At 41.3% G+C, this 18,638-nt stretch overlaps 1 protein-coding gene across 2 annotated transcripts in view; it reads right to left on the bottom strand.

The window, feature by feature from the left end:
- Positions 1–17,863, bottom strand: part of LOC106608611 (inactive ubiquitin carboxyl-terminal hydrolase 53) — a 59,456-nt gene extending 41,593 nt beyond the window's left edge. The window contains exon 1 of one of the 2 annotated variants that reach the window (XM_014206643.2): positions 17,390–17,863. The gene's annotated coding sequence lies outside the window, so the exon portion shown is untranslated. The remainder of the gene's footprint in view (positions 1–17,389) is intronic. The other variant, XM_014206644.2, reaches the window with a different exon arrangement.
- Between the last annotated feature and the right edge of the window lie 775 nt (positions 17,864–18,638).

The following is an 18,638-nucleotide window of genomic DNA, read 5'->3' as shown; positions in this document are numbered from 1 at the left end:
CAGAAAAGGTGTCATCATGCACTTAATTTTACAGAAACGCAAAAGGCAAAGCTCAGTTTGTTTTACATTTTACATCAAGTTGCCATAATACCTGTGTAACAACTTCAATAACTGACTTCCCACTCTTGTTGCCTCCAATATGAATCTGAGGCATTTCCATACTTCTATACTGAATCCTTGATGTTAGACAGTGGTGCAGTGTGCCTTTGCTCAATGCAGATCAATACATCATCCCACCTAGCTGGCGCATTACACACCTTTGTGACGGCTAAAGCGTGTCCCTCCCCACAACTCGCCGACTCCGACTCAACGCTGATGGATGGCTTTCCCAATAGGAGAACACATTCAGTGGTGAAACTAGTTCCCTGGGGTGATAGATTGCCCAGTGCTTTCAGGCTAGCTGCTGCTTTTTGTCCTCAAATCAAATTAGGTATTAACAATGGTCTTTAAATGTAAATCATATTCTCTCGGGAAGATGTTGCTCATCTTGAGATTCTGGCATATGAGACGATAAAGGAAAGAAATGGTATGGCTCATTGCACTTTAAATGTATGCAGTAGGCTAAATCTATGGGTGTCAATCTTAATGAAAAGTAAAGTATATATACTTTTTTCTTTCTTGACGTTTTAGCTAAGAGCTGTCTATGGCAGCATAACTTGGATGAATGCCAAAAATGTAAATACGGCAACTTAAGATTCTTAATAATATTCCATGACTAATTTAAAAACATATTCAAAGTTGTTTTTCCCGTCACTTTGACCTGTGTGTTATCAAATTAATTAGACCAATCTGTTCCAGATTGACTGTGGTCAACTCAACATGTTCAGAAATCACACTTAAAATAACCTAAGACAGCTGCTATAAAAAAAATGTTTTATACTTTTAGAAACTCTTCCACTGTTTGCTATGACGCCTCCCAAAAATCTTCCTGTTTCACACATTATACGCATGTGTGAAATGGAAATATCCTAAATCCCCCTGAGACACCGCCGGAAACTGTTTGCCATGACACCCAGCCTGACCCAAAATAGATGAGAACCAGACAGAGCATGTTTAGGAAATAACAAAAGAAACCATGTCCATCCATTGTCACTTTACTTACTCATGCATGAAGATATAACAGGGCACAAGTGAGGTATCTGATGAACTAACAGCCAAGAACACATTCCTGAAATATAGTCTAAAGATGGCACTTTTCCTCTAGAACCTACACATTGGTAATAAACTGAACAAGCGTAAGTTGTTTTCACACAGACTTGGAGAATAAAGGGAACGTTAACGTCCCAAATCAACACTAAACAAAACAAATACCCACCAAGGAAACAGATTACGTTGTCGTTTGCTGACACGTCGAAGGTTCAGAAGTTTGCCTTCCTTGCTTATGCTCGCCGAGGTTCTACTCGAGTGTTCTGTTTGTAAACAAATTGACGGCAACTTGTACCGTGGCAAGGAAAAAGCAGATAACGGCGGTGAAAGGTTGACAAGGACTGTTTATTAGTTCCCTGACTTAATATGTGGAAAACTGCATACTAGAAAACTTAAATTAGAATGGATATAGATATATTAAAGCTACAAAATGGGCTTCCTGAGTGGCGCCAGTGGTCTAAGGCACTGCATTACAGTCCTAGAGGTGCCACTAGAGATCCTGGTTTGAGTCCAGGCACTGTCGCAGCCGGCTGCGACCGGGAGACCCATGGGGTGTGCAAAATTGGCACAGCGTCGTCCGGGTTAGGGAGGGTTTGGTCTGCAGGGATGTTCTTGTTCCGTCGCGCACTAGCGACTCCTGTGGCGGGCCGGGTGCAATGCACGCTGACACGGTCGCCAGTTGTACGGTGTTTCCTCCGACACATTGGTGCGGTTGGCTTCCAGGTTAAGCGGGCGTTGTGTCAAGAAGCAGTGTGGCTTGGCTGGGTTGTGTTTCGGAGGACACACAGCTCTCGACCTTCGCATTTCCAGAGTCCGTACGGGGGTTTCAGTGATGGGACAAGACTAACTACTAATTGGATACCACGCAATTGGGGAGAAAAAAAGGGGGTACAAAAAATAAAATGAAAACCTACAAAATATTATTGGTTGGTACCATTGGGGCCTATATGTTCTTGCCAGAAACAATCAAACTGTGGTTAACTGCTTTCAAAAGCCATGTTCTGCAAACCTACAGCAAGTTAAGAACTCAGTAGATTGATATACAGTTAGCCATCCATTAAATCAACAGAGGGAACATCCTTGACCAACTGGAAATGTCATGTCCCTTCCACCCTCATGTACTGGGGCCTCATTTATCAACCATGTGTACATTTTAAATCTTAGCGATTCTGGCGTACGTGCAGATTCTAGGATTCGCGTGTGCCACAAATTGGGAGTAATCAAACTGTCAACATATACACATATTCTCATCGATAAAATCAGAGCCATATTATATTTGAGCGCTACAGCCCTACCAGGCTGTCTATTCACCTTTTATGGTAACAAAAACACCCTCATTTTCTGTATGACTTGGAAATGTTGAAACTGGATCGTGATAGTTCGTAAAAGCCCAATGGAAAATTTGATCACATTTTTGAAGAGGTCTGGGCAGAATGTTGCAGTGACTTCTTCAAAACTAAAAATGCATGCCGCCAAGCGGGTGCCAAACACTGGCCGCGCATTCTGCAAGATTGATTGTCCTTTCTAACTATTTAAAAGTAAATGCTACAGTCCACACGTCTATGCAAAATAAATGCAAATTGTTGTTCAAAATGCCTCCGTTTCATCATTAGGCCTAAGTTTGAACATTTTTATTAGCCTATCATTATTATATTTCCTGTGCAGCAAACATCTCCCATTTCCACAAACAATCATAAGCCTATTTGCTTGCAATACAGTTGACCAACCTTCTTGAAGTTGTGTGCACGCATGGTTTGGGATTTCCGTGGAGATACGCACACATTCCCGTCAAGGTCAACGTTTATAAATACCAACCTTTGCGAGAAAATGAGGCCCCTGGACTTCAACAATTCTCCCATGTGGGGCTGACATTGCACTGTCATCACTGTTTGTGTTGTCTTCATCAATTGAAAAAGAGTGCATTCCCACTAAATATAGGCCTAACAGACTTGTCTCAGCAACTTGACACCAGACAGTTAAGCCAGCCTTCTGTGTTGGTCAGGGTTGGGGTCAATTCCATTTGAATTCCAGTCAATTCAGGAAGTACACAAATCCATGTTTTTCAATGAGGGAAATTTGGAATTTGGTGTACTTTCTGAAATGGAATTGACCCAAACCTTGGTATTGATCATATCCAATGTGCGGTCAATACTTCACTGACTACTTAATTTAAAGCTGCTGTTAGGCAAAAGCAGTGAGTTGCAAAAGTGAAGAGAAAACCAATGTTTATTGATATCGTCCCCCACACTCGGTCAGAACCTGCCTCACTTTGCTTCCCACACACATTTTTGCTTCAATTGGTTTCAATCGAAATCACTTGTGTATGTCACAATCTCTAGATGTTGCTGCAGAGGCCTTGGCAGTATGACTTGATGAAACATAAAATCCTCAAACCTTTTTGCCCATGTAAAAATGCAAGCTGACTGTGAGAAAACTGGGCTCAGCTGTGGGGAAATGAAACGAGACCACTGATGGAAATCCTGAAATAACAGAAAGGATTTTTTATTTTTTTTTTAAATAAAAGAGAATTCCCTGCAGACTGGAGCAAAAGTGGTAGGCCCGATTACCGGCAAGACAGGCTACATTTAGGAGGTGGGAGCCCTGGTGGTAGTGGTGCCAGGAAATAACCGCTCACTCAACATCAACAAAATGAAAGAGCTTCAGGAGACCGCAGAGAGCACGCACCCCCATGCACATCAACGGGCCGCAATGGAGAGGGTGAATAGCTTCAAGTTCCTCGGCATACACATCACTGACGACCTGAAACAGTCCATTCACACAGACAGTGTGGTGAAGAAGGCGCAGCAGCACCTCTACAACCTCTGGAGGCTGATGAAATTTGGCTTGGCCCCTAAGACCCTCACAGACTTCTACAAATGCACCATTGAGATAATCCTGTTGGGCTGTATCACTGCCTGTTACGGCAATTGCACAGTCCGCAACCGCAGGGGTGTGCGGTCAGCCCAACATGTCACAGGGGGCATACTGCCTGCCCCCAAGGACATCTACAGCACCCGGTGTCACAGGAAGGCCAAGATCATCATCAAGGACCTCAGTCACCCGAGCCACAGCCTGTCCGCCCCGTTACCATCTAGAAGGTGGAGATGTACAGGTGCATCAAAGTTGGGAGACAAAAAAAAAATGCTTCAATCTCCAGGCCATCAGACTGTTAAAGTCACCACTAGCAGGCCTCCGCCCAGTACCCTGCCCTGGACCTTAGAGACTGCTGCCCTATGTACATTGTCATAGGCACTGTAAACCGTGTTCTTCGGATAGTATTCAGACCCCTTAGCTTTTTGCACATTTTGTTACATTTAAAGCCTTTTTCTAAAATTCTTTAAATAGTTTTTTTCCCCCCTCAATCTACACACAATCGCCCATTATGACAAAGCAAAAACAGGTTTAGAAATGTTTGCTAATTTATAATAATTGTATTCACACCATTTACTCAGTACTTTGTTGAAGCACCTTTGTCAGCGACTAAAGCCTCGAGACTTCTTGGGTATGACGCTACAAGCTTGGCACACCTGTATTTGGGGAGTTTCTCCCATTATTCTCTGTAGATCATCTCAAGCTCTGTCAGGTTGGATGGGGAGTGTTGTTGCACAGATATTTTCAGGTCCCTCCAGAGATGTTCGATCGAGTTCAAATCCAGGCTCTGGCTGGGCCACTCAAGGACATTCAGAGACTTGTCCCGAAGCCACTCTTGTATTGTCTTGGCTGTGTGTTTAGGGTTGTTGTCCTGTTGGAAGGTGAACCTTCACCCTAGTCTGAGGTCCTGAGCGCTCTGGAGCAGGTTTTCATCAAGGATCTCTCTGTACTTTGCTCCGTTCATCTTTACCTCAATTCTGACTAGTCTCCCAGTCCCTGCCGCTGAAAAACATCTCCACAGCATGATGCTGCCACCACCATGCATCACCATGAGGATGGTGCCAGATTTCCTCCAGACGTGATGCTTGGCATTTAGGCTAAAGAGTTCTGTCTTGGCTGCATCAGATCAGAGAATCTTGTTTCTCATGGACAGTTTAGGTGTCTTTTGGCAAACTCCAAGTGGGCTGTCATGTGCCTTTTACTGAGGAGACCATTCTCCCCCGATTATTCAGTTTAGCGGGCGGCCACCTCTAGAAAGAGTCTTGGTGGTTCCAAACTTCTTCCATTTAAGAATGATGGAGGGCACTGTGTTCTTTGAGAACTTCACTGCTGCATAAATATTTTGGTACCCTTCCCCAGATCTGTGCCTCAACACAATCCTGTCTTGGAGCTCAATGGACAATTCCTTGGTTTTTGCTATGACATGCACTGTCAAATGTGGGACCTTTTATAGACAGGTGTGTGCCTTTCCAAATCATGTCCAATCAATTGAATTTACCACAGGTGAACTCCAATCAAGTTGTAGAAACATCAAGGATGATCAATGGATACAGGGTTCACCTGAGTTCAATTTCGAGTCTCATAGCAAAGGGTCTGAATACATGTATTTAAAATAGAAAACAGAAATACCTTATTTACAGTTGGTAAAAACCTGTTTTCGCCTCGTCATTATGGGGTATTGTGTGTAGATTTCTGAGAATTGTTATTTATTTAATCAATTTTAGAATAAGGCTGTAACGTAACATTTGGAAAAGGTCAAGGGGTCTGAATACCTTCCGAAGGCACATTCTGTATTCCAGTCAAGGTTAATCTTATAAAACTACAGCTGTACACACCTTTTCTATTAATATACTGTCCACACACACCATTTATTTATTTTGATATAATTAACTCTGACATTACTCGTTCGGCTGTTTCTTAATTTCTTCAATTGTTTTGAAGCTAGATAAAGGTATTGCTGCATTGTTAGAGCTAGAAACACAAGCATTTTGCTGCACCTGCGATAACATCTTCAAATATGTGTACGCAACCCAAATATTTTTATTTGATTTTCCAAAGCAAGCAGAAGTTTCCTGTGTGAACTTCCTGCTGAAACATTCCAGCACGTGGACACTGCTTGAACCCTGTGAAACTGAATAGGTCACCCACACCTCGCTGAGCCACTAAACGAACAGCTCCCTTCGGTCACAGCGAGAGTGGAATAGGGAGAAAACAAAAGTAAATGTTCCCAAAAACGAATCCTGTATTTTTTTTTAAAGGCTCTGATTGAAATATAACGTCCTCCCTTAGACTGTTCAGACTACTTCCTAAATGTTTCGCTGCTTCCCACGACTTGCCAATAAATGGCAGAGCGATGGCCAACAACTCCCCCCACCCTCCCTTTATTTTAAAACGGATTAATGACTTTATTCAGTTCCAGCAGCTAATTGAAATTCTGCAAGCGGGGGGGCGTGTATGAGAGGGTTTTAGTGCACTCTGGCTTAAAACCCTTTAATGCCTGAAAGATTTCTGTAATTTGTAAGAAAATGATGTATAGCTTCAAAACATGTTTTGAAAATGAATGTTGCTTGCAGAGAATGTAATTCTTTGAACACTACAGTGAAAATGTGACTGGATGCATTTTCTCCATTGTCTACAGTTTAGTTAGTGGTCCACTCTGATGTAGCCTACCACCTCCAGACTGTGGCTTTAATGAAAGGACGATGCAGTTGCTACATAGGCCAACAAATGGAGCACAAGTTATCATCAATGCCAGGTACCAGTGTTGTGTTCAAGACCAAGTCTGGGGGGGGGTTGACTGAATCAAGACCATGATTGTAATTTGGTCAAGTCACCACCATAATAAGTTCAAAATGTCCAGTATGTCTGTGGTCATAATTCAGAACAACATATGGATTCTTTAGACATTCAGAATAGTTAAATAAATGCATGCTGAGGGAAAATATTGCCACTCTACAAAGTATTACTAACCCAAACACAGTGGGGAACAATAGGCAAAGGATTTATAAAATAATGATTATAATAATTGAATCTCTTCAGTTTTTGTTGGAAAGGGTTAACACTGCTGGTCTCTGGGGAGATAAATCTAGCTAGCTAAAAATCAGCCATTGGCTAGGACATCAGAAGCTAGATAAAAGGCATCTGCCATTCAACTGTATTAGGGCAAAATTTCAGAGTGACCGTGGAATCAACCAATCACACTTTGACTTAATGAGTGGGACTGTTTTACAAAATCCTATGGAAACTTCTACTTTCGTGAAGGCCAACAGGTCACTGCGCAATACCAAGCAGTATTTTTCCCACGGTCTAGCTAGCTTTTGTTGTCGGCTAGTTTGCAGCAGGTGTTATCAAAGAGGATGTTGTTGCTAATTTGTTAGCCTCTCCCTTTTCAAGAATAACTTTCAACAAGAAATTAAGTTTCAAATGATCATCCTCTGGTGAGTGGAAATGTGTTCTCTATTGCAGCGCGCTTGCTGTTGTTAGACATCTCCTTGAAAATAATGTATGTATTGAAACATTGTTGCATTTAAAGTGGAACTGACATAATTTTAGCAACATAATCTTATTAAAATCTGTTCATATACAGTGGTTCCTCCTTTAAAAGTTGCAAGCTTATGCCATGGGACTTAGAGGTCATTTGTGGTTTAGTACGGTACCCTGCGTCACCACTTCATTGCTCCAGACCAGCACAAGGGGGAGTTAGAGCACTGATTATGCTTTTGGGTCCTACTGTGTCTCTGACTGACAATGAATGGGCGACATAAAACGAAATAGAAACTGATAATTGTACACGACTTCAGTATTACTTACTAAAACTGTTGTTACACTAAGGTTTTTATTATTTTGCTCTTACTGTAGTACTGTAGGACACTCCCGACCGGTCACATTGTGCAGCACCTGAGTGGTTCAACGATCTAAGACAGCTGTGTTGATACACATGCTGGTTCAATACCCATGCCAGCCTCGACTGGGAGACCCATAAGATGACTGTAGGTTTTTGTTTTTTCTCCCTCTAAAAACAGAAATAAATCATTCTAAATAACAAACTGGCTTCATATACAAATTAGTAACAATGTCTCACCCCATGTTCAAGAATGGACTTTTTCCTCGCTCATTTTACATTATTTGGAAAAAGAAATCTTCAAAATATTTAAGGGGCATTGCACTAATAATGGCGCTGACTAGGGAAACGTTCCCACTGTTCTGTTCTTAGTACCAGTCTGCACGTTCAAACTAAAACAATGAAACTAATAATGGAATCTTTATGATATCATTAATAAAATAATGATTAAAATACTCTTTCAAAATGCTGTTGTTTATTTAGTTATGGATCCATAACGAATTACTATGGGAATAAATATCACTGAATTGCAGAAATATCCTCGATACATAATTATTGGCGGAGAGTCACGTCATATTTTTCGATATACTGTAGGCGACATGAGTCTCAATAGTGTTGAGTAATGTGCTGTTAAAAGTGGTGTAGGTATTATTTATTTAAAGAGCATATTAAAGTTAAAAGCAATAGGATTTGAAACAAAAGCCTTCAACATTTTAGCACCGTTTCGCGCAGCTCTGAGACAAGCATGGGGACTGGTCTTGACAAATCAATGAGATTTTTATTTTCACTTAACCTCCGTATGGGTATTGGTTAGACTAGAATTAGAAAATTAGGATGCAGAAATGTTATGCTCTTAGTGTAACCTTTATTTAACTAGGCACGTTAGTTAAGAACAAATTCTTATTGACAAGGACAGCCTACTCCTTCCTCCCCGTCGGGGAATTGAACCCCGGTCTCCATGTGCCCTGCCCGCACAACACAGGGATTCTTTAGCGAAATAGCCCAGTACTGTACTCCCGACCGTCACGTTGTACAGCGCCATATTTTCCGTTCCATGCTAATGGAAACCAAGAGGATTTTTCATTTTTCTTGGAATAGAAACACAGTAATATTAATCTAATTAATTAAGCAAGTACCAGTCAAAAGTTTGGACACACTTACTCATTCCAGGGTTTCTTTATTTTTACTATTTTCTACATTGTAGAATAATAGTAAAGACATCACAACTATGGACATATGGAATCAGTTAAGAACAAATACTTATTTACAAGGACAGCCTAATCCTTCCTCCCAGTCAGGGAATTGAACCCCGGTCTCCCGAGTGCCCGCATTCTCTAGTACAGCCATTATTGAAGGCCATCAAATGCTTCTCAAAGATGCCCTCTGGTGGTCAAACTAGCACTAACTAGCATTAAATGGTACCAGTGGTTCACACTTAAATAACATGCCATACAATTCTGCGGCAACATGCAAACTGCACTGCAGTACGCTGCAACTTTTAAAGGAGGAACCACTGTACACCCCTGTTCATATAAACATCTGTCTTGTCCTGGACCAGAGTCTACACAGACCAGTGTGCTATAGCCAAATCAGAGCTACAGTGGACCTTTATATAAACAAGCCATTTGCCACATGGGCCATCCATCATTCACTTTGAACTGGACTGTGTGTTTACAGGCAGTTGCAACAGCGCAACTTTAGGTCATTAAAACGCAGTTGCCAAAAGCCACAAAATACACCCGAATGGATTTCTGCAAATATGTAAACACTACGGGAGTCCTCTTACATTTGGGAACATTACAGTCTATTGATAAAACAACCATAAAAAAGGTAGTCTCTCTCTCCCTCAGTTATGCACACCAACAACTAATGCTAGCCAGAGCAAAATTCTAAAATCTAAGAAAGGAATATTAGATAAAGCCTCTCAATCTTTTTCAGCTAGTTGGCTGTCAAAATTGCACTGAAACTATAGGGAATTGTAGCCTCCTCGTCTTTCTGCAGCTTGCCTGCCAATGTATGCTTGTCCCAACCAAGCACCAACCAAGTTAACAGGCTAAAGTTGTCTAGCTTGCTAACTAGCTACTTCCAGACACAACTGAGAGAGCACCTCACTGACCTTATTACTCGCCGTAGCAGAACAGGTTAGGCTCTTTACAAGTTTTCTAGAGCATGCTTGACTAACTATAAATTTCTTGGCCTATATTTACTAACACCGGTCATATTCAGCAGGTGTTGCACGTTCGTAAAGTCACCAGTTATTCTGCACTCTGGCACACTCAAACACACCAAGACAGTCATGAAGAGGGCACGAGCCAAGCCATAAGACTCCTGAACAGGTAATCAAATTGCTACCCGGACTATTTCCATTGTGTGTCCCCCCCCCACCCCTCTTTTTACGCTGCTGCTACTCTCTGTTTATCATATATGCATAGTCACTTTAACTATACATTCATGTACATACTACCTCAATTGGGCTGAATAACCAGTGCTCCCGCACATTGGCTAACCGGGCTATCTGCATTGTGTCCCACCCACCACCCGCCAACCCCTTTTTTACGCTACTGCTACTCTCTGTTCATTATATATGCATAGTCACTTTAACCATATCTACATACTACCTCAAATCAGCCTGACTAACCGGTGTCTCTATGTAGCCTCGCTACTTTTATAGCCTCGCTACTGTATATAGCCTGTCTTTTTACTGTTGTTTTATTTCTTTACCTACCCATTGTTCATCTAATACCTTTTTTGCACTATTGGTTAGAGCCTGTAAGTAAGCATTTCACTGTAAGGTCTACACCTGTTTTATTCAGTGCACGTGACAAATAAACTTTGATTTGAGAGTGCTCTGAAATTGGAGTAGATAGCCAGAGTGAATTTACGTACACAAAAGATATTCTAACTGTATATAGTTAGCTAACGCACTTTTGTACATCACGCTGTAACGTACAATTGACCTTATTTTAGCGGCCAAAAAAAATACAATACTTCCAGGTCAACTGTAATATGAATACCATTCTAAAGCACAATTTCTCGCCTTTCCAGTTAAACCAATGATGGGACCTTCATGCTGCCCGTCTCTGCATGATTGAAGAAGGCAATGAGCTCCGTCTGGTCTTTTTAAAAATGGCAGGTGAGGAAGTGAAACCTACTGCGTGATAGGGAAAGCCGTGTGGGGAAACAGCTTTTTTCCACCCGATCAGTCCAATCTATCACCACTAAAATGTAAATAAACACTATAAAGAGTTTATATAATGTGTCATTACATACCTATTTGAAGGTTAGTGTCGAATTGAACCGTGTTTTTAAGGCGACGCTAAAGTTATCTTCAGAAGTAAACAGCGGTTGTCGCGGCTTTTGAGAGTCATGATGGCTTGCAGTGATGACGCAAAAATGAATGCATTCAGTTGTACAATTGACTAGATATCCCCCCTTACCCTGTCCCTTTCTTGTTTTGAATCTGCGAGAGAAGCGCTACACCTGGTGGAGAGGCTGTCCGACGCAAAATGAGTTGCATTATGCGTGCTGTACGCTACATCATGACATGTCACAATTTAAACGTACAGCGTCAGAGGGGTCAGTTTTTGAAAACTTGTCTCCAATACTAATTGGGACATTACCATATCAATCAACGCTTGAATAGAAAAGTAGTTCACACCCCAGATTTTGATGCCAACACAGTCGCTACAATCCAATTAGTTTTCATTGCAGCCTCGTTTGAATGCCGCGGTTGCGCAGATTTGTACGGAATGGGGTTAGTCAACAGTAACAGTCGTTCAAGTTCTTGCTAGCTAAGCAAACGATACCTGCATCTCTAGCTGTGTATAGCCACCGAAAAACAATGAGAAGAAAAAGTCAGTCACTCACCCACTCCTCCAATGGCATGACATCCTCCTAGCTAGCAAACGTTAGGCTCTGTGTTTTTAGCTTACTACATAAATAGATATGCTAGCCTATTAGCCACGTTATGACTGACTTGTGATCATTGCCGTTGCTAGTTTGATTGCATTGACATTCCCAGCCTTAGTTACATTTGTCAATTTTTGTCCAGAATATTGAGTCATTGAAACTGAAACAGTGCATCCCGAATCGATTTGGAAATGCTTAATGTTTCTATATTCTTATGATTGGGACCTACTGGCTTATTATGACCAAGTTTATGGACTGCTTATCCGTTAACATCATGCTGTGTGCGACTGCCGCCTTTCCACCGGCCCTATGCAGTGGTGAAGTGGGGCATACTCTGATTTTGCCAAAAAAGTTCCCAAACGGCCCGCCTACATTTTATCTTTTAATTCCTAGAGGTTATTTACATTTTCACTCTCCTACATGAGTGCGCTGGTATTACGGTTGCTGTCCTTTCAGAATCAGGAACCTGTCACACACTGAAGGCCTATAGGTTCTCCACTACGCAAACATGTCTATAATAGATATAAAGGCTGTTAAGATAATGTTTAAAAAAAGGAGTGTATATATTTGCCCTGGTGAAGCGGTTTAATGCGCTGACTGAATGGATGCTGATAATTCTGAGTTATTTTACTCAGCTGGTCTAGGGAAGAAATTACTAGTCCTCACTGTCCAAGACCGAGTCAAGACTGAGCACAAATGTATCCGACACAGAGACAAGGCCACATTCAATGTGATCTCGAGACCAGACTCGTACTACAATACTGCCAGGTACCATAAAATCAAACCTCATAAATAGTGCTGATTATGAGAACTGACTCGTGAATTGCACTGCATTGAGATAGCACTTTTTATTTTCCGAATGGCACTTGATTTGACTATCCCAGTGAAGCACAAAAACATCCCACCCACAAACGTCCATAGACATCAGTGAACCTCAAACAAATATCCCATTCATTTTCTTGAGTAAACACATTGTGTAACATGGGAAATGCTGCTACAGAAACAAGCTGGTTCCTCAGCATTCTATCATCTTCTCGAAGCTACCTTACTGGCTCTAATGAAAATATCCCACAAAAAGTTTGGCATGATAAATTCTCCATGGGCTAAAAACAGCATAGCATTATCTAGCGGTGTACAATAAAGCAAATGCCACAAAAAGATAATCAGAATGTTGAGTTGTTATACTGAGGAGTGCATACAGTTTGTGTAAAATGGAGAATAATTTCTGAATGAAGTCTTTTTTCCAATATTAATTGTGATGAAAAGAAGTTTGTTCCAAAACATAAATTATCATTCATATCAATTCAACTGAATTTGGAGCTTTGTCAAATGGGAAAATCTAACCCTGTCACAATAGAGGCTCATTGTTGTCCCAAAATAGATTAATAAGTAGGCTATATTCGTAACACGTTCATATTGAGCTTTATTCTAAGTGAACACCACTCTGTCACCTCTAAATAATTCTAAGAAACTCACATAATGTATATAAAAGTAGCCTACAATATCATATAGTTTACAATAAACCATTGGTTTCTGATGATCATTTTCATTTGGTTTGTAATACCTTACCCACAACTCAGGGTTTTAATGAGCTCTGTGCCTTTGATTGTGAGGAATATAAAAAGGGGCCTGATGTTTGAGGACAGGATGAGGTATTCACTTTGCTAGCAAGGCTTTTGGGAAAAAATAAGGTGTCGTAGACTCGCCTCATATCAGTGAAACTCACTGGGGAGTTGAGTACAAACTGTACTCACTGGTCATACAAAAATACAGTATTTCAAAAGCACTGTGGTAAAAATACTAATTGACTGTCTGCTTATCACTCAGATGTTTGCTGAATGTTCTGTAAAAGTGAATCATGTACAAAAATTTGTTATTGGCAGTGTTTAGAAACTAGTGTTGTCATCATGACAAATATACTGAACAAAAATATTAAAGGAAACGCAACAATTACAACAATTTTACTGAGTTACAGTTCGTATAACGAAATCAGTGCAGACTTGGGTGGCCCTGTGAGAGCATAGGCCCCACCCACTGGGGAGCCAGGCCTAGCCAATCAGAATATGTTTTTCCCCACTAAAGTGCTTTATCAGAGACAGAAATACTCCTCAGTTTCATCAGCTGTCCGGGTGGCTGGTCTCAGATGGTCCCGCAGGTGAAGAAGCCAAATGTGGAGGTCCTTTGGTCCCCAGCACAAGGTGCACCTGTGCCAGAAGCATAACACCCTGCATCCCACTGCTGGCTTGCCTCTGAAGGTAAGCAGGGTTGGTCCTTGTTGGTCCCTGGATGGGTGACCAGATGCTGCTGGAAGTGGTATTGGAGGGCCATATCCCAATGCCTCAGGGCAGTGATTGGGAACATTGCCCTGTGTAGGGTGCCGTCTTTCGGATGGGACGTTAAACGGGTGACCCGACTCTGTGGTCACTAAAGATCCCATGGCACTTATCGTAAGAGTAGGGGTGTTAACCCCGTTGTCCTTGCTAAATTCCAAATCTGGCCCTAAAACCATCATTGCCATCTAATCATCTCCAGCTTCCAATTGGCTCATTCATCCCCCCTCCTCTCCCCTGTAACTATTCCCCAGGTTGTTGCTGTAAATGAGAATGTGTTCTCAGTCAACTTACCTGGTAAAATAAGGATTAAAAAGCATGTTTAATCAGCTTCTTGATATGCCACACCTGTCAGGTGGATGGATTATATTGTCAGAGGATAAATGCTCACTAACAGGGATGTAAACACATTTCTGTACAAAATTTGAAAGAAATATGCTTTTTGTGCATATAGAACAGTTCTGGGATCTTTTATTTCAGCTCATGAAACATACCAACACTTAAGATGTGTTTATATTTTTGTTCATTATAGAAAAGATAAGTTCACGAATGGAAATGCCTAAATTTAGCTTAATCCGAGATGTATTAAGGAGCCTACCGTTACTCCTTAAAGTCCAAGGAGGACCTTTTTTTAGCCTGGCTCTGGCAGCCAAAACACCCAAATAAAATAATCCATCTAAACATTAATCAATTCTCAATTGTGATATACGGTTCTAGAAATACATTTCTCCCTGCTCTGCTGACAAGTTCATTATTCCACTCATAAACGAGTAATAAAGGCATAGTGCAATCATTGTCTGGATTTTTATATAATTAGTTAAAAAATTTTAAACTTGTGATTCATCACGGGGTGCTGCAGCACCCCTACTTCCAACGGCTATAGCTGTAACATGGAGACATGGCTATGTGGGAAAACTAACACTAACCCTATAAAGGCTGTGTATCAATTACACTTTAGAAAATTATTTCTCGCTGATATGAAAGATAAGGTCCTTATGCTTCCAAAATGATACCGCAAACAATGAGTGTTAATGTTCAGACCGAGCTTTGCGGTTCTTAACAAAACTAGCCCTCTACAGAAGATGCCTTCGTCAAATGACTTGTGTAATGTAATGGAACGGAGGGCTAGAATGTAGCTCTGCATGATAATTAGGTGCAGTCAAAAAAGTGATTTTCCTGTGTTTCATATACACTCATCGGCCAGTTTATTAGGTACACCCATCTAGTACCGGGTCGGACCCCCTTTATCCCCAGAACAGACTGAATTCTTTGGGGAATGGATTCTACAAGACAGAAACGTCCCACAGGGTTGTTGGTCCATGCTGATGCAATGGCATTACGCAATTGCTGCAGATTGGAAGGAGGTACACCACCGCCACCAGCCTGTACTGTTGACACCAGGCAGAATGGGTCCATGGATTCATGCTTTTTACTCCGAATCCTGAATCTGCCATCAGCATGACGCAACAGGAACCGGGATTCGTCGGACTAGGCAATGTTTTTCCACTGCTCAATAGTCCAGTGTTGGAGATGGCGTACCCACGGGCTCCACTTCTTGTTTTTAGCTGATAGGAGTGGAACTGCTGCAATAGCCCATCCGTGACAAGGATCGACAAGTTGTGCGTTCCGATATGCTGTTCTGGAAACCACTGTTGTTCTGCGGCAATATTTGTCTGTTTGTGGCCCGCCTGTTAGCTTGCACAATTCTTGCCATTCTCCTTCGACCTTTCTCATCAACAAGCTGTTTTCCCCCACAGGACAGCCACTGACTGGATGTTTTTTGTTTGTCGCGCCATTCTCTGGAAAACCTAGAAACTGTTGTTCCTGAAAAGCCCAGGAAGGCAGTTGTTTTTGAGATCCTAGATCCGGCGTGCCTGACACCAACGATCAAACCATGCTCAAAGTAGGTCACTCGTTTTGCCCATGCTAACGTTCAATCAAACAGTAACTGAATGCCTCGATGCCCGTCTGCCTGCTTTATATAGCAAGCCACGGCCATGTGACTCACGGTCCGTAGAAGCGATACAGTTTTATTAACGGGGTGGTGTACCTAAAACTGTTCAATGAGAGTATATTTCCACACCGAGGTTGGAATAATACTGTGACATTTTGAAGATGATAATGCCCTTTTAGTGTAAGAGCTGTTTGAAAACACAGACTCAAATGTCTGCCTGTTTTGGTGGGATGGAGTTTGTCTGCCTGGTGAAATCAAATGAGTTAATAGACCAATAAGAAAGAGTTCCAAACCGCTCTGTCAATAACTGCTAATTTTCCAGTTTCCCCTCCCACTCAGAGGGACTATTGAGCAGTGACAGTCCTCCCAAAATTCTTGCTTGAGAAATTGCTCTTTGCTAAAAAGCTATTTTTGTTTCTTTTTGACCATTTTAATTGAAAACAATCATAGTAATTGTTACCCCGAAATAATTGGATATTGGAGATAAAAACTGCTGCATTGGACATTTTTGGGGCTGCAGGTAGTCTAGAAGAGCGTTGGGCCAGTAACCAAAAGGTCTCTGGTTCGAGTAGCCGACCCGAGTTGACAAGGTGGAGAAAAAAAATAAGAATAAAAAAAAAAACATTTTTAAAAGAAATCTGTCGATGTGCGCTTGAGCAAGGCACTTAACTCTAATTTGCTCCAGAGCGCGATAATACTATGGCTGACCCTGTAAAAACAACACATTTCACTGCATCTTTCTGGTGTATGTGAGAATAAAACCAGGCCACGGATGCATGGACAACGTAACCTGCCAAATTCAATAGGTTGCAATTACACACGTAATTTGGCCTACTAGTAGGAGATTGTTAATATAACATGATAGACCAGGCAAAAAAATATGGCACAGCCTATGGGAAATGGGTTTGGGAACATTTCAATAAGTAAACTTTTATGAATTGCTGTCAGTGTCAACCGGCTGTGTGACAGACTAGTCTTTGTTCGTGTGTTGATACAATGTCGCAAGAACAATGAGGAAATATGTCAAGCCAGGCCCTTCCACAATTTTTTGGATTATATATAAATAACATGAATGCTACTTTTTAATTCATGCAGTCATATAGGCACTACTAATACCGCACTAATAGTTTGACGTTTTTGTTTCGTTCATGAATAGGCCAATGACACATATATATGATAGACAAACAAATCGGAAGTTAATCAGCGATTTCATACGTTTCGACTGAGTGTACCTGTAATTCAGGTGCATGTACGCCTCATGCGCGTTGATGTTGGAAATTGTAGAGAGAAAATAACAAACAAACATCCCAACCTAAACCAAAAAAACACAACACTCACCGTTTTAAAGAAATACCAATATATCCCAAGGGGGGGATATGCAGCGCTTCCAAATGTGTTTGGATTGTTGAAATGGAAACAGCTAAGAGTTTCGGGAGGAAATTGACGACGCCTATGATACTGTCCCAACAGTCGTTGCGGAAGAAAAAAAATGTATATATATACACAGAGGGCTCGTTATAAATTAAACCACATAACTAAAAGCACGTGTTACAACTTTGCTGTTATCGTTGTTACGGACTCTTTCTTCCTGTATAATTCCAGTTTTTGACACCATCCGTCCCATTCACTTGCTGTAGGCTATTCCGGTTTTTAGAGTCGTATGTTTCTTGCAGTTGTTGATGCGCAGATGTAGTGAGCAATGATCGACTTCGGCACCTGAAATACTGGATTAGTGATGTTTTCAGAGCTGCGAGTTCAAACCCCGCCTCTTTGAGCGGCACTGTATTTACTGCAGCCCCCTGTAGCCTACTGAACTACGTTCGCACAGGCAGCAACCACGACTCTCTGCGAGCGAAGGGAGGAGTTTCACTGCACTTACTTGTGAACTTTCCACCATCAATCACTCAGGTAGGATGCCGTTTGAGAATATTGTGGCGGCAAATCGGCAACTGTTTGCAGGTGTGGAAGGAGTCGAATTTGGTATACCGGTTGGCTATGCATTTTTATATCATTTGTCCAGGTTATTAATAGCCTGCGGTGCTTCGGCTACATACAGCCTTCCAACGCAAGCAATGTGGCGACAATTAGGCCTAAAACAATGCTTGAGGACAAGGGCGAAAGTGTGGTGTAGCCTAGATATTGGTGGGACGAGTCCAAAGAACAGTATATGGATGTTTTTTTTTTTTTTAAACATTTGAAACGCATTTCCTGTAATTCTACACATTTTGACGTGACTTATCTCTTGAGTGGTATATGGAGAGGTATTTTGAAAACTGTAAGTGGAAGGATGTTTTCATCATCATTAAGACTGAGTTGTATTATAATTTCCTGTTTGCGACAATTCTAATATTCTAATAGTTCACCAAATTTCTGTTTGTGTCAAAACAAACAAATATAGTGTAGATAATCATTGTACCATCTAAACGGCTGTGAAATATATTTTTCATTACCAAAAAATATTGTATTTTCAGCTGTTTAAAGCTGGTGTACAAAACTGGAAAGTAAAAGACGCAAAAAACAAACTTAAGAACGGAAGCATGGAAATAACACATATAGGACAGATCTACATCTGCCTAGACAACCTTTC

Source organism: Salmo salar, chromosome ssa07 (genome assembly GCF_905237065.1).
Source record: "Salmo salar chromosome ssa07, Ssal_v3.1, whole genome shotgun sequence".
Taxonomy (NCBI): Eukaryota; Metazoa; Chordata; class Actinopteri; order Salmoniformes; family Salmonidae; genus Salmo; species Salmo salar.
This window is presented reverse-complemented; position numbering and strand designations above follow the sequence as displayed.